General features: G+C 48.0%; 1 protein-coding gene across 2 annotated transcripts in view; it reads right to left on the bottom strand.

Moving 5' to 3' along the window:
- Nucleotides 1-17,172, bottom strand: part of TEKT3 (tektin 3) — a 64,443-nt gene that overhangs the window by 9,058 nt on the left and 38,213 nt on the right. Inside the window, exon 1 of one of the 2 annotated variants that reach the window (XM_074921775.1) lies at nucleotides 13,838-13,911. The exons of the other annotated variant lie outside the window; for it this stretch is intronic. The gene's annotated coding sequence lies outside the window, so the exon portion shown is untranslated. Of the gene's footprint in view, nucleotides 1-13,837; nucleotides 13,912-17,172 lie in introns of those variants that run through there. 2 annotated transcript variants of the gene reach the window in all.

The raw sequence follows: 17,172 nt of genomic DNA, 5'->3' as shown, positions 1-17,172 counted from the left end.
CAAGCCTTGCCCAATTTTGGCCATGCTGGCATGGGCTGCCCCGGTACCTGACTTGAGAGCAGCATTGCTGCGGGCACCGAGTCTCGCCCCAGGATCCAGCCTGGCTGAAGAGGCTGTGGGATCAGCAGCGGGGAACTCACACCCTCAAATTTAGCAAAAGCACTTTCACAAACACGACCCTCTGAGCCAGTTTGGCAGAACCGAGGACGAAATGTCTGTGCTCAGGTCCAACAAAAACCACTGTGTGTGTTGGTTCCCACAAACCAGTCACTTCAGGCCTTTTGTCCCTGCTAGGGAGAAACGACTGCACTTTCCCTAGCTCTGTGCCACTTATTTATACCTGAGAAACAGCATTCAGAGGGTGGGAGACAGCTTCCCTGGCTCCCACCCCTGCAAATAAATTATTCCCTTTCAGATACTGACAGACACACGTTTAAGAAAGGGAGGAAAAAACCTTGGGAATGGACCCAGGTTACTTTTCCCTGCATTTCCAGCTGAAACAAATGCCTCTGTATTTAAAAGGGACAAACCATCCCAGTGTGACACTTTGTACCACCCCCGAACATGGATACATGCTGGGAGCTGCCAACCACCTAGTTTGGGTACATTTGGACAATAGAAGAGATATTGGGAGGGATTAGGAGAAAGGCTTGCTTTTTTAGTCCTCCCCTCTCAGTTAAAGCACATGCTCACCCCGCGTGCGGGGTGTACTCCAGGGTTTGGGGGTGCCCGGGGGGGCTGCACTCACCGCTGGGCTGTTGGGCTCAGTGGCAGCACTGCCAGGTGCTGCAGCATCTGTGGTGCCATCAGTGACGCAGCACCAGGAGAACGTTGCCACAGGCGCAGGGTGCTCAGTGACAGGGTTCTGCCCCAGCAACTCCCAGCAGCTGCTATGGCAACCTGATGCAGCCACTGGGCAACCCAGGGCCACAGTGCTGACTCTGTGCAACATAGTGCCTTTGCTGGGCAGCTCGATCCCATCTCTGAACAACCTCCGGTGCCATCAATAGGCAACCCAGTAGTCCCTTGGGCATCCTAGTGCCACCCCTGGGCAAACCAGTACAACTGATGGACAAACCAGTGCCCTCACTGGGCAACCCGGTGCCAGCACTGGTGCTCTTGGGCCAGCCCGTGGCCAAGCAGAGGCTTTTCTGGGGTGGGCAGGTGCCCCAGGGTGGGGGTGCTGGCACCCCAGGTGAGGAGAAGCACAGTGTCCCCAGGAGCCCCACCATGGCACAGCCTCACACAGCACCATCGGGACATCAGGAAAGTTTTCTGGGGTCCTTCCCCATTTATTTCAGGCTTTACCCTGAGAAAAGGCACTGAAACAGGAGGAGCCCAGTAGTGCTGGTGACGATTAGCACAGCCACGCCGCCTAACCCAAGGAGGTTTCTTTCCAGCTTTTGAGAACACCCATCAGATCTGCTGTGAGGACCTCTCTGTCCCACTTTATCCATAGGAAACATTTTCATTTGCTTCTTTTTACTGCTTTAGACTAACTGTGAGCTACGTGGATGGCTCATCAAACACTCAAGCTGATCCTTCTGCCTTCTCAATAAGCCTTTTTCAGTTTCCTCTCATTCTCCCAGCTATTGGGTGTCACGTCCTGCCTGAGGGGACTGAGACTCTAACAGAACGTTTCACAGCTTCTCCTGAGCACAGTGACACCCTGCCCCAGCACTCCTGCTCTCGTGTGCACACACGCACAGAGCTGGCCTCCACGAGAAAGCCGTGCTTCTCTTGCCAAAGACCTGACATAAAAAATAACTCAAACTGTTTTGTGAATACAAAGTTTAGCACACTTTGATTTCACTTTAAACACACGTCTTGCTTTAGCCGGGTGAAGAATCAACTTAATCAAACCTAAATAAAAAGTTCAGCATACAAGTTGCTTTTCTATAGCTAAACCAGATCAAATAATTTCAACTAAAGCAATCCAAGTTCCGCCCCTCAACAGGACATGCACACACCCTCGGACCAGCCCTGCTCTCTGGTCCTTGCATGCTCCCACCCTCCATCTACCCTCTCTCACTCATTAGCCCAGAGCTAATTTTGTTCAGATGAATCACTGCACTGTGAGGGCCACCACTAATTGTTGTAGGCAACCACATGATTTTTGAAGTATTTACTAAATTAAGCAATAATAATTAGGTAATATTGTAAATGGCTCACGGGTGCTCTGCAAAGCACACAGAGCAGCACCTTCTGGGGAAGGACCCGCAACACCGCGATGCAGAGGGACAGCTGGGGACATCAAAATGAATGAAGCTTTGGTCCCACTGTAGCGTCTGGAGTGGCTTTTCAAATGAAGGGCTAATAATAAGAGGAGGACTGACATGGGTAAAACCATCAAATTCACAAGCTAAGTGACTCTCAAGAAAGAAGTTATCAGCTGCACACAGTAAGTGGTCCCCAAATCCCTCGTGCTCTGGGTACCACACCAAATTAAGTAGAGTGTTCACATCACCTCCATTTATTCAAGTAATTAAACTGTGTTCCTTAATTGTGACTACAACTGCAACAGCAGCAAATTCACTAAAATTACAAAACTACCAGTCCTGGTTCTGGTGGGGCATATCCAGTTTTGACAGACACGTGAGAACACAGTTTGTCCTGAAGCCTTGATCATTTTAGCCTCATAATCAAAAAACAAGGGTGAAAATGTGAGGCTGATGAAGCAGGGGTGCCAATTTTCAGCACGTCAGCCCAGGTGTGCCTAGTTGACTAAACTGGAATTTCAAGGGATACATTTAGATACCTGAGTACAAAATCTACTGCCAAAACCTGTCAATCTTTCTGTCGCAGCTCTACATTTTTTCTGTCTATTAATACAGCATTACACTGGATCATAAGCACCCTTCTGAAAATACCAGATCCAGGTCTTTTATAATACCCATCATGAGTTTACATGTACCCATAACATTGCCCAGTCACAGTTTTACACCACTTTTGAATGTTCCTCACTCTCCTAGAAACACTGTACCTGTCTAAAAGAGATCAATTGTCTATTCAATAGTAGAGTAATTTTCAAAATTCCCACTAATTCATTCACAATTAAAAAAAAAAAAATTAAACTGTGTGTGGTGCATCCTGTGCTGTCATACTAAATACAAGGATGCTCACAGGCAGTGCATGCTCCCCTCTGCCTCAGGGCTAACTTTAGGGATTCAGACAGGCTTCAAGATTATTATTTTTTTTTATTTCATGCCCAAGCCATGGGCATGGTCCTGCAGGACATTCCATCTGGTTGGGACACACATGAGACTTTCCAGGGTTTTACTGGGTTTCCCATGTTCTGGTGAAAATGATGAGTTGAATGTAGAGCACAGAGGGGCAAAAACTCTCGAGGTGAGGCCTCTGCTGCTTTTATCTCTGCACATGGGCAGAGAAAAAGATGGTTGTAGCCATCTCTGAGCTCCCCACTGCCACACCAGAGTCTGGGACTGGCAGGAGGAGGGCTGAGGGGTCAGACAGCAAACCTGGAGGAGAAGCAGAGGAGAGGTGGAGGAGGCTGAGAAGGTTGGCCAGATTTGGATATGGGCAGCCACTGGAGATCATCTGGGCCTCTCCTTTCATCTGCCGACAGCCCCTTGAAGAACTTGTGTCCTTCTCCCATTTTGGAGAAGCTCGAGTGTTTGTGCCGGCTCCTCCACAGCCCTGTGCAGCACCTGGAAGTGCCACCATCCTGCTGGTTGGACTTCTTAGAAAACCCAGCTCCCCAGTCTGCTGGCAGGCACTCTCCTGCACTCTGCAGATAGACAGCTGAGCCTCAACAGGGCAAATATCCACATATAAACAAGGGGCAATCAAATTCAAATTTGTGGTTAATTGGAGTCACGTCCTCGGTGTCCTTAAGTGGCTACAAAAACACAGTCCCACCAACAGGTTGCCCCAGCAGGACCTGATTCCTCCCCCTTGCTCTGGTTTAAGGTGGGATGACCTCTGTGACGTCCATGAGCCTGTACTTGAATAAATATAGCATAAGGTAGAGAAGAATCAGTCCAGAGTCAACGAATGCTGCAATGCAGCCGGGACAGCCTTCACGTGTTGGCGAAGGCTTGAGAAACCACCTCGTGTTGTCAGCACATCAGTATGTGCAGTCCCATCCCGCGCTCAGTTCTGACACAGAAGCTATCTATAGAAAAAACTGTTTAAAATGTGTGTTGTGAAACCTTTCCTTTCTCTGAGGTGGAAGTGTTGTGTATGTATCCTGTTGCCCTGAAAGAGGCACGAGCAACAGCCCAAATATTTTGCATCCATCAGTGAGTTACCTAAGTGAATTATTCCTTATGTATGTGTTTCATGTGCAGGTTGTTTTTTTTTTTTTTAACATTCTTGAGGGGGTTAGTGATTGTTTTCCCAGAAGCTGCATTTTCTGCCGAAGTTCACATCTCCTTTTCCACCCTGACTTTACTACCAATAAACTCAGGGGATATGTTTGAGCCAACTGCAAGTGGACATGGGCAGGCTGCAGCGAGGGAAGGCAAAGCAAAACCTCTGCCCTGTCCTGCCCACCACCCCCTCATTTCCCTGGTGCAAGGGCAGGGGTGGCCATTCCTGCCCCTCTCGTACCCTCATCCTGACAGAGCGAGCACATCCCACCTCCAGCCCTGCCTCAGAGCTGAGGGATCAGCTATAGGAAGACATTTTACCAAATTTCTCAAAGGCACTGGGAAAATGATGGAGTTAAACCAGCGAGACCCTCTGTGTGGAGATGCAAATGCCATTTTACACTGACATACGTCTGTCCTCACACAAAACTGCCCTGGAGCTCACATGTGACATGTAATAGGAGCCCACTTGCCCCAGTTTGGCCCATGGGGGACACACTGAACGGGAGTCACCTAAGTCTAGTCATTGCAACCTAAATAATTCTCCTTTTTAGGATTTTAGGATTAGGCAAACGGTGCAAAGGAAGTTGCATTTCTCCAGTGTTCCAGGAGAGATGCACAGAGCAATATGCAGACTTGGACGTCTAACTGACTAGGGGCAGATGAACCCGGTCTCTCTCAAAAACACACTTAGTCCTTCAGCAAGGCCAGACCTACTGAAAATCTACCCTTGAAGTTTTGGTTTCCAAAGATACCAAGCATGCAAAATTGCCTCTAAACTAAGGTGATCTTCACCTCCGAAAACGAGGCTCTTAACGAAGAGAGAAACCAATGAAAAGATGAAAAAGTAGACTGGCAGATGAATTATTCAGTCTAACCATAGTAGCGTTTGATTGAGCTTTCCAAACAATAAATGTGTCATGAATAAATCATTACAAATCCCTCCTTGAGCTCTCGTGATGAGTCACAACCACCAAACCACAGATGCTCAGGGCAGGCTGCTCTGCACATCCACAAGGTTAAGACACAGATAACTCATGTAATCACAGCAGTCGTGATCTCAGAAAATTTAATAATTTAGTGGTGATGTTCTCAGCGGTGCCCAAGGAACTATTGGAAATAAAACCCAGTGATTTCAGGGAAAGCCTCCCTGTAGCCACTTCAATACACCACCAGCTTGTGGAGGGGTCTGGATTTTGCTCTCTAGATTGGCCTTACCACAAAGTCCACGGCTGTGAGGAAGGCGTCCTTTAAATTGCATCCAGCAAGCAAAGGAGTGTTCACACCATAAAATTCAATCAGCTACACAAACAAATAGGAAGTAAGCAATTGTACAGGCAAGTAGGAGACAGCCCTATGCACACCCATGGATTCACAGTCACCTAAAAGGTCTAGACATTGCCATGAAACAAGGTGAACGTGACCAGAGCAGAGGATGCAGAGCATCCCACCGCATCTCTGGCTCCCTGGGACCTGCCAGGAGCTGACGGGAGTTTTGTTCGTCCAAACATGTTCACGCAAGGTCACATTTTGGGGTCACCTCCTTGGCATACAGAAAAAGTCTTATGACACCGTCCCCAGATAGTTTTCCTTTTTATGCCCCATCTTGCCATAGCCCTTGATTTCTCGAAGGTGCAACCTTCCAGCTACCCTGGGGGCTGACTTCTTTCCAAGGAGGAGGCCAGGCAAAAACTTCACAGCTGATGGCACTGTGGTCCGATAACTGATGGAGGGGGAAAAAGGGAAATGAAACCAGTTTCTCTATATTCGCCTTGAAATATCCCACCCGTGAAAGCGTTTACCCATGTGCTGTTTATTAACATCACGACTGGCCCCGTTACTTCAGTGCAATTTAAACACAAGCTTAAAACTGAGCCCCAGCATCTGAGAACTGCTGAGTACAAATAGATGGCTCACATGATTGATGCTACGCACATGCTTTTGCGCTTAGCTGAAGTGAGTTATTGGTGGCCTCTCCATACTCGTATACACTTCTCATTTCTGAGCCAGATGTGAAAGCAATTAGCACAACGGGAAGACTATCTTGAAGTCTGTGGAGCTTTTTATAGGTTAGTGTTTATTTTTGGACCTACTTTCTTGAGGTGAATTTTGGCAGGCTGCTCAAGGACTGGTTTATGTCATGACTGGCTATTGTTTAAAGTTTTTTATTGCTTTGGCAAGGGCTTGGGTTGGAAAGGGGAGGGGACAGTTATTGTATTTTTTTTTTTCTCTGTCATCATATCCAGGCTACTACACAAGCAGCAAAAGGATCACAAAGTCTGCAGAGCCGATAGGAACGACCTCAGCTTCTGCCTCCTCAGGAAATAACGAGGGCTGAATGCAGTCCCGTTGTGGAAATGCCCAGAAAGCTTGTCTGGAAAAAAATCCAGCCTTCATGGAAATTAATTTTAAAAAGAAAGAAAAAAAACCCATCTCTCTCCTCACTTTTCAGCTCCCCTTGCAGCACTGCCAGGGTGCTCTTTCCATGGTCATAAAAACCCTCTTCCCTGTGGCAGTAAACTTTCACGAAGGAGGGATGTGTCTCTGCACCGTCCCGTGGCACAAACCCCTGCTTGTCTTTTGCTGCTGCTCAGGACATGACTGGAGAGGAGTCTTTGCTGCAGAAAAGCCCCTGATTCCTGGGCTGTTGGGCTTGCCTACATGGGGAAACAATATCAAATAATCCCAACAGATCAGATACTCCTGCAGTTGCTGGAGCTCCAGAAGAGAAAGGTCCATGCAGCACCTCCATCAGCACGGCGTGGTGCTAGCAGGGCACTGGAGGGGTCTGCAATACCCTTCCCCACTGAGATCGCACTTGTCCACCTCAGGGGGAAGAAAAACACCTCCCAGTGCACAGTTTCCTCAATAAACATGCAGCAAATGCAGCAAATGCTCCCTGCAGGAAGGGCTGCAGTGTGGCATTGAAGCTCCCGAGCATGTCTGTTCTGCTTCTGCAGCAGCAGTACCCTGCAGCTGAGCTGTGGGCAAGGCTCCACTGTGATACACGTGGTACAGCCAGACTGGGAAAAATACAGACAGCTCAGGGAAAAAATACTGTTCATAAACAAAATGAGACATGGGTGTGCGGTGACCTGACTTCCCCCAGACCAGGGGGACAAGTTGGCCAGTGCTTGCCCCATCCTTTCTCCTGTGCCCTCTCCCTCACTGAATTTAGGATACAACCAGGCTTGAGTATGCAGATGAGACAAAGCAGAGGGAACACCTCCTCTGCTCTATCCCCATACATCTGCACAGGGCGTCTCAGAGGGCCGCAGCCAGAACACACCAATTTAGGTACCAGCTGCTCTTGTTTGACTTCTCCAAGATACAGGCAGCCTGGGCTGGTCTGTCCCTAACATACACACAAAACACACTAAGTGCTTGTGACTACAAGTTACTTTAAAACGCCACCCAAACTGTGCTTGACTGATTTTAACATTTCCGCAAAGAGATCACCTACTGAGCTACTTCTGCTAAAAATGAAGTAATAATTCCATATTTCAGTATCACTTATTATTCAGGGTCACTCAAGAGATTAACTCCAGATGAAATTTCCTTTTATCAGATTTGGCCACTGAAAGCTCTGATGAGCATAAAGTGCATGTATTAAAGAGATGTTTTGATATGTAATATGAAAAACTCCAGCTACATTTAGTTGCTGGATAAGGACAACCAAGCAGCCTGCCTTGCCTGGCCAAATATTGGGCTGGAATTGGAGCCTGAATCTGAATTGTCTTTTCCTCTCAGAAAATTTGGCTTTCTTGCCACATTTGTGACTGGCCCTTAGAGCTGTCCCAGCCCCAGCCAGGATGCCAGAGATGGATCCGCCAGTGAAGTATGGGATGAATTTGGATCCACTCCCAGCTGCAGCCTGTGACGCTCGGAGCCCTCGGTGGTTTAGGTCAGCATCGCTCTCTGGTTTCCATACATTAGCAGCCGCTGAGGTTTGAGGATTACGGAGGATGTTTACTACTTCAAAACAAAGGGAAACCATTTCCATGCAGAGCTGACAAATAATTAAGACAGCTGTGATCAGATTAGATCCTGTAAATCACATGGTACCATTTGGTAGATTTTTTTTGCTAGAAAGGGCAGATCAATTCTCCTAATAAAGCCCCATTTTTCCTACTCCTGTGAATGTGTCTGTGCATCTGTCCCCCCTGTGACAAGCCAGCAAAAGGAGTGTTTCTTTTCTGCCATGCCCTCCCGCAGACCTTTAGAACTATCATTAAGATTTCATTATATAAATATTTTGCCTGATTCTTTATCTCATATTACATGTAATTTTTATCCTTGGAACACTGTGGTCCACTTACACAGATGGAGTACACAGTGCCTGCTAAAGAAAACAGAAAAGCAGGGTTGAATCAATGGGTTTCTTCCACTGCAAGTGGCAAATATTTTCAAGCAGTTCAAGCTAAAAGGTGTTTTCTGATTGTATCCTGAGCAGCCTTCAGAAAAAAAGTTAATTCTGGAATGTTTTGGAGAGGTGAATGGTGCTCAGATTAATAGGCAAGAGGATGAAAGTCATTGGGGTCTCTGCACGCTGAACCCTTAATAAAGGATCACTCCAAAAGGCACCTACAGGCCTTTTTGGTTTGGGGTTTTGAGTCGCCAGCTGGGACTTTGACTGCATTCCCAAAAGTGATGTGCCAGCCTCTCAGTTCTCCTCTAAACCCCATGGCTTCTCCCTGAATCTTGCCTTACACAACTGTAATACAAAGCACAAATGCTCACATCAGTCCTGGGACACGGAGAGTGGTGAAAAGCAGTCAGGGAATAAGCAGCCTCCCCAGAGATGGAGCCCAAACAGGCATCACCAACTCGAGGACAGGACTCCTTATCTCCACAAATCCCCCGGAGCCACGTCTCTGCTGGGCTGTAGGATTTGTTCTGCTGCAGGGAGTTCTGCAAAACCCAGTACCAGGGGTCTGACCCAGGGTGAATTCCTTCAAACAGCTGGCTGGTGCATGAAAAGATCCACAATGGCCTCAAAGGCCCTTCCTCCAGGTACCTCCCCAAGGCAGACGGACCTGTACCAGGTATCTGCACACCACGGGGCAGTCATGAGGGGATCCTCATGGAGACAGGCTCCAATTCTGGTGCTGGAGCCTCAGCACAGGTCCTTCAGTCCTTGCTGCTCAGCTAAACAGAGATTTGCAAGCTGGGACTTGTGGCAGACATCACCCATTCTGTACTTAAACAGTTGTTTTTCCTAACCTGTATTAAAAAACTGCACATGAATACTTTCTGCCTGACACCACGCAGCAGTAACAGAGACACAAGTCTCTCCAAGTAGCAAGACACCAATAACTGATGTTAACAAGAGCATCCTGTGACCTCTGGCTTGTTGTTTTGCACCCACTCCACGGCAGCTTTTCCTGTGAGCTGAGAGACAAGCTGGGCTTTCCCAGCGTTACCAACAGTGCTCAGAAAGAAAGTTAGACAGAGATATCCTGCGCTCAGAAACTTATCACACAAATAAACCTGAGGGTGGGCAGGAGGGACCCTGGTGCTGGTGAGCCCGAGGCAGACACAATCTACCCTCACCCATCAGTCATACGAAGCAAAACAAAACACCCTGATTTCACCTTAGAACAAAGAAAATAGATAAAACCAGATAAACGTAACAATGCAAATAATAACCAGAAGAGGTTTGCAATAAATCATGGCAGCCAGAAAACTATGCCAGGAAATCTCCATTCTCACACCCTTTGCTGAGAAATGATTTTGCGATGTGCTTGCCCTGTCTATCTGCAATCACCACCTAGAGGAGCCGGAGCACCTACAGGGATCAGCAACACCTGAGAAAGCCGTAACCAAACTCAGGGCTTTCAGTGGGGCCACTGCTCATCTGAGGCCAGCAAGAGCTGCGGGAGGTTTCCAGGGATATTAGCTTAGCAGCAGGATCTGCTGGGGATGGAGCTATGGGCAGCGACTCCTTAAAAAAAGACTTCCAGGCTAGAGCAAAAAAAATGTTTATTCTAAACCAAATAGCTATAAAAACCCACTGCAGGAGTGCGGGGTCATGTGCTTTGTTTAGAGAAGCCCTTCACACCCACTTTCAGGGACAAAATATAAGGAAAAGAGGCACAAATATAGGGAAATAAACAATTTATCTATTGCTTTGTAGGCTACAGCTCTACGTGCAGATGGGCTTGTGTGAGGCTGGAGACCACGAGCATCACATCACCCCACCTTGAGGGGGTGAGGAGGGATGTTTTCAGGAGCTCAGGAGGGCAGAGTGATTCCTGAGTACAACAGAGGCATGAGTGAACAAAACCTGGGCTCAGAGCAGGGGAAAAATAAATTGTGGGTGACTTGATGACAGCAAGAGCTGGGTGTTGTGCCATGGCCACTCTGCCCTATGGCTCTGCTCCCTCTGACTGCATGTGCTGGCCCTGGTTTTTTTTTTTATCTCCTGGGGGATCTGCAAGGGAGAAATGTAGAGATAAAACTGTCTGATCTGAAGATGATTCTACAAAAAAACAGAAAAGAAGGGGGAAAAAAATCAAAGGATCAAACCTGGCACTTTCATGTCCTTGTTTTCCCAAACAAGCAGCTGGGTCTGAAAACAAGACCAGGAGCATCACGTGGATCAAAAACCTTTAGCTGCCACAATCATAGACTCATAGAATGGTTTGGGTTGGAAGGGACCTTAAAGATCATCTAGTTCCAACCCCCTGCCATGGGCAGGGACACCTTCCACTAGCCCAGGTTGCCCAAAGCCCCGTCCAACCTGGCCTTGAACCCTGCCAGGGAGGGGGCAGATACAGCTTCTCTGGGCAAGGGCCTCACCACCCCCATTGTAAAATATTTCTTCCTTATGTCCAGTCTAAACCTATCCTCTTTCATCTTAAAACAGTTGCCTCTTGTCCTGTTGCTACAGATCCTGGTAAAACCTCTCTCTCCACCTTTCTTAGAAGCTCCCTTTCTCTAGTGAAAGGCCACTCTAAGATCTCTCCAGAGCCTTCCCTTCTCCAGCTGAACCCCCCCAACTCTCTCAGCCACCACAGGGGAGGTGCTCCAGCCCCTGAGCATTTTTGTGGTCTCCTCTGGACCCACTCGAGCAGGTCCGTGTCCTTCTGATGTTGATGCCCCAGAGCTGGACCCAGCACTGCAGAGGGGTCTCGTGAGAGCAGAGTAGAGGGGGAGAATCCCCTCCCCCGCCCTGCTGCCCACACTGCTCTTGATGCAGCCCAGGACACGGTTGGCTTTCTGGGCTGTGAGCACACATTGCTGGCTCACAGTCAGTTTTCCATCCACTAATCCCCCCCAAGTCCTTCTCCTTGGGGCTGCTCTCAATCCACTCATCACCCAGCCTGTGTCTGTGCTTGGGATTGCCCCGACCCATGGGCAGGACCTTGCACTTGGCCTTGTTGCACTCCATGAGGTTTGCACAGGTCCATGTCTCCAGCCTGTCCAGGTCCCTCTGGATGGCACATCCCTTCCCTCCAGCGTGTCGACCGCACCACCCAGCTCGGTGTCATCAGTGAACTTGCTGAGGGTGCCTCGATCCCACTGTCCATGTCACCAACAAAGACGTTAAACAGCACCAGTCCCAACCCCTGAGGATGCCACTCATCACTGCTCTCCCCTTGGACATGGAGCCATTGACCGCAACTCTGAGTGCAACCATCCAGCCAATTCCTTATCCACCGAGTGGTCCCTCCATCACAAGGATGTCGTGTGGGACGGTGTCAAATGCTTTGCACAAGTCCAGGTAGATGACATTGGTTGCTCTTCCCTTGTCCACCAGCACTGTGACCCCATCGTAGAAGGCCACCAAATTTGTCAGGCACAATTTGCACTTAATCAAGCCATGCTGGATGTCACCAATCGCCTCCGCATCTTCCATGTGTCCCAGCAGAGTTTCCAGGATAGCACTTATTCCTTTGGCACAGGAAACCCCGGCTGGCATCACACTCAGCACCGGCACCCTGAGCAAAGATGCCCCAAAGGACCATTTGTATCACTGAAGTGAGACCTTTGCATCCACACGGAGCAGAGCTGCAGCCCCAGGATCCACTGTTGGAGGTTGGACCTCCTCCGCTGACGGGCACACGGCGTGGACTCGCAGAGGTGTTTGAAGCCATATGTCGGCAGAAAGGTTTCTTCCTCTCTTATCTCTGCAGAGGGTTTATTCCTTGGAGTGTGTGAGCAGCAGGAAGGAGGCAGCTCAGGCTGGACCAGCCCTTCCCGCAGTAGAAATTCTGGCAGGAGCTCAGCTCCTTGGCTTGATTTTTCACAAACAAGCACCAAAGAGTTTCAGGTTTGCAGCCTGGTGGAGCTCACATTTTTCCACCTTATTATTTTTCTCTCTTTCCGGACCGTGAGATTCAGCTCCTCAGGGCTTTTCAGGGTTTCGTGCAAAGCTATCTTTCAGATTTGGGTTTTTGTGGTTTCGTTACACCCACCTTGAGTTTTATTTGAGAAGGGCCCAAAATACAAAGTGAGTAATTGGCCAAACCCAGCGGGTTTTGCCTGGTTTTAGGCCAACATTTTTTAAACCCACCTGAATACATAAATCATCTCAGTTGTAAAGCTGGGCTATAAAAGGAGAGGCAGTTCATTCACTTTCTTATACCTTTAATACCATTGTGGCAGGGAATGATTCTGCCCCTAAATCATCTTCTTCTGCCCACTGAGTGCCAGGGGAGTCTGCACAACCAGCTCGCATGGAGACACTTGCCCTAGACATGAACTGGGACAAATGACACCCTCCACCAGGCACATGGCAGCCCCAAAAATGTTATTTTTAAACTAAAGATGCAATTCTGTAAAGCCACCATCGTGATATTTAAGGTCTAACATATGGTCCTGAAAAACTTATGCTATTTAGAGTATCACCTGAGTCCAGTCATTGACTTCTGGGGGAAAGCTCAATTCGAACTTGACACCAATGTTGCACAGAGAAAAGCTTCAAACACAGCTACTGGTGGGGTGTGCCAGGAACAGGTATGATGTATGGGAACTGGGAAGGCACAGCTTGCACCTCCAGGAGATATTAAGCTCTCAGCATCTGAGACTGTTTATAACTTGGGAGATTTAAATTCCGCTGCCAGCATTGAAAGAAAGGAAATGAGGGCGGAAGGACCTGCCTGTGCTGTCAGTTTTTATTGTTTCATTAGGACTTCCATGAAAATTAGTATTTTTCTTAAAGCCACAATTCCTGGTGTCATAAGTCTATAGGAGAAACTTATTTCTCACTCCAAGAGTCCTCTCTAAACCTTATATTTGCACAGAAAATGTGACCCCAAAAGGGGAATATTAAAGTCAAAACTGTTCAAATGATGCAAAGCTATATTTTCTAGGGAAGAGGGGGTAGGAATACAAACTCCATCCATCCAATCTCTTGTTGAACTTCATGGGACTGGGGGTTCTCCAGCATTGCACTTTTTAAACCAAAAGAGACTGGAACAAGAGTCCTCCCTAGCCCAGACATGCACAGCCACTCACAAAAGCCTTCCAGCTTGGTAGCACCTGATCACAGGGTAACTCACGGTGGAAGAGACGCGCCGGTCACGCCGCCCAACCTCATTTCTTCCATGGGATGCCTTCGCTCCTCTCTGCCAGGACAGACTCTCCTTGCGCCGGGACGCAGCACTGCGGGCACGCGCCCTCCCCGGCGGCGCAATGGGCTCCCATGGCAGCGGGGTGGAGGACGCCAACACACATCCACTGCAGGGCGGCCGGCAGGTCTCTGAGGAACAGCTCCACCGACCCAAGGAGCCATGAGCCGCTCTGATCCCTGGTCCCAGGGGCCATCGGCAGCTCTGAGCCACCCCAGTGGGGCTGAATGCTCCAGGGGCGATCACCCGTGGTCAGAGTTGAAACCCATCACTTCGCAATCACAGCCTGGCTATTTAGGGAAAGCACTTCTCGTTTCCCCCGACCCTTTTTTTCCTCCTGACAGCATCCTGCCCCGCCATGGGGAAGGGCTATTCTTAGAGACATCTATTTTGGGTTGGAATGCTGGAATTAAGATCCTTCCTTCCTTTAAAGAAAACATGCCAAACGATATTTAGAAAGCTTCACCCCAGTTTGAAGGCTATATTCTGACTGAGTGAAGAAGATTTATTTATTAGCCCCAGCACCAGGACCACCCAACCACCCTTCTGAGGCTCTGGGAAGTCGGGTGATATTTTCTTTAATGTGCCCAGTAGTTGCCACAGCAGAAGTACTCATTCCCTCTTTCTTGGCAACACTTTGTATCAGCTTCAAATAGATTTAGTAAAATATTTTCCATCAAAACCTTTTTTGTCAGAAAACAGCTTTTAGACACCATGGAAACTTTTGTGGAGAAGAAAAATGAAAATAAAACCTGCTCAGCTGATGTTGGAGACCTTCATTAGAAACCTGAAGTTGTTTTCCTCCTTGAAACGTTTTTGGGAAGATACTGCTGATGCAGAAGATGCTATTTTTTCAAGGTGAATACAAGTTTGATGTGGAGTTATCAGAAAAGTTCTCATGCAATTATCACTCCTGGACGAGGAATCACTTACAAGTGGGTGAATCTGATAGCAGCAGCTCCCAGGCAAAGGTGGGACGAGACCCTGGGGACATCATGGCTTTACAGCAGTGTTTGCTGCCCCAGCACAGGTTCCCTGCCCCTGCAGAGATCAGGCAGGAGGCTGGAGAAAAGAGTCCCACCCATGCTTTTGCCTCCAGGCTGCACCAAGCTGTCCCTCGGTGCTCTCCTGCCCCATCCTGGGGCAATAAGGCAACTCTGTTCCTTCTAGATAAAAACACTCAGAGCTTAAACTGAGGATGAAACACATTTCCTCCCTAATGTAGGTCTCCCCCAGGGCTACAGGTTGCCACAGGGCTGCATGGTAGATGTTCAAAGGTGTCTCGAATCCCAAAATAACTGTGGTTTTTCTGAGGTAACAATGCAGTAAGATTTCTGGAAAACTGTATAAAATAACATGTATTCACTTTGTTATCCCAAGGACCTGGGAAGGTCACTGGTTTTATACAGCAGCTGAGATGCTGATGTAGCAACAGGACTCCAAGATCTGGGCGCTTGAAAGGAACAAACCCAAATGTCTCAGTGCTCACCATAAAATAAAATTAGCTTCCTTCAAAATGGCTAGATGGTCAGGAATGTAGAGGCAGCAAGTTTTGGACCAAGGAAACAGCTCTCTTTCCACAGGGCCTGTATCAAACCACCATGTCTCCTCAGCAGAAGCCACCCCCAGTCCCCACGCAGCTGACTCAGCAACAACCCCTTGACGTGGTACCAGGGGGGCCCTGGGCTTTACTCCTATCCTCCTCCATGTTTTCCCTCTCCAGCAGCAATTTTTCCAGAAATGCTGAAAATAAATTCGTGCCACTGCCTCTTCTGACTGGAGCAGGACGAGCACGCTGAGATGGTGGGTGCCTCCCGCGTGCTCCCCATCACCAGGCAGCGTTCAGCTGAGGTGAGCAACCACCACACACACCCTCCCTGGGGGTCCCCTGAGCAAATGGCACCGACTGTTGCTACCTCACTCGTATGCACGCACACTCTATAAGGATTTCAGTATTTTGCTAAACGAAGCAAAGGAAAGCCAATTCTGGCTTCTGGCAGCAGCAGCCCCATTATTGCTTTAGCAGCCGCAGGCTGAACCTTTGCAAGGATGAGCCAAGAGCCACGACGAGCTGTTGGGCTCTTCAGCCCACGTCAGAGTTTTGCAGTATTCAGACTGGGTCTCTGTGGACGCACGCAGAGCTACAGCATCCTCCAGCCCCACAGGGTCCGTCCCCCACCGCCCCCTCTGCCAGCCCGTCCGTCCCCGGGCCCCACGAGCCGGGATCCCCCTTTGCCCCGGGCAGCCTGGGGATGGGACAACTTCAAAGCAGTGGTGTTATCCCAGATTTCCTCTAAGTTATCTCCTATTATATCTGACTCTGATGAATAATTAACACAGACTACATCCTGAGCAGAGTTGGCTGGGAGCTGCAATTTCCATTACTTGGGAAATCCTGACTTTAAGGGAGAGATTGATTCCGATTCTGCATAAAAAGCTAGAATTCCTGTGTTTGCCAAGAAGCAACATTTCCTCCCAGCAATCAATTTAGGGCCATTACAGTGTTTCAGTTCAGTGACTCTTTTCATTATTCCTTTCGCTCCTATGCATTTCTTAAATAATGCACTACATGCGCATAGAATTATACAATCTATAAAGACAATATAATATTAAAATTTATGGCCTATATTACATGAAATTAATTTAAGTGACAGAACAGAAACATTCTGCTTCTGCTGGAGTTTTGATACTGTCCAAACAAAATATTTTAACTTCTTTTTTGGTGCTGGAGAATGTTGGAATCAGCACATTTCTACTGCATGGCTCAAGTTCAATTAACCTGCTTTTTCATATAGAAAGTTATACTGAGAATAATTTTTCAGTAGCTTTAATAACTGATATGTTCCCATCCTACTCATTCCAAAACACTCTCACCCATCTTTTATTTCCTGATGGTAAAATGCTGTGCCAACAGATAAGCAATGAAGACAGAAACTGAGACCATGTTTTTCCAACCTTATACTCCAATCCTAAAAGTTGGCACAAAAGGGCTAATGAGAGGCTCAGAGCAATTTTATCCCCATTCACTTCTCCATGGGCTACTCTGGAGTAAATAACTAACTTCTGCCAGGTTTGATGGGCAAAAGCTCTACTTCTCCATACCAATAAATCATGCAAATGGGCCTTTTATGTGACTTGACTGTGCTGGATGCAACATGATGAGAAATATGTAAATATAGATACATAGATAGATATACACACCCATGAGGTCTTTTGAATACTTTGATTTCACAAGGAGACATGGAAAAAAAAGTAGTGCCGAAAGA

The sequence above is a fragment of the Athene noctua genome, chromosome 18 (assembly GCF_965140245.1).
Source record: "Athene noctua chromosome 18, bAthNoc1.hap1.1, whole genome shotgun sequence".
NCBI lineage: Eukaryota > Metazoa > Chordata > Aves > Strigiformes > Strigidae > Athene > Athene noctua.
The sequence above is the reverse complement of the archived record's forward strand: the minus strand, read 5'-3'. Positions and strand labels throughout refer to the sequence as shown.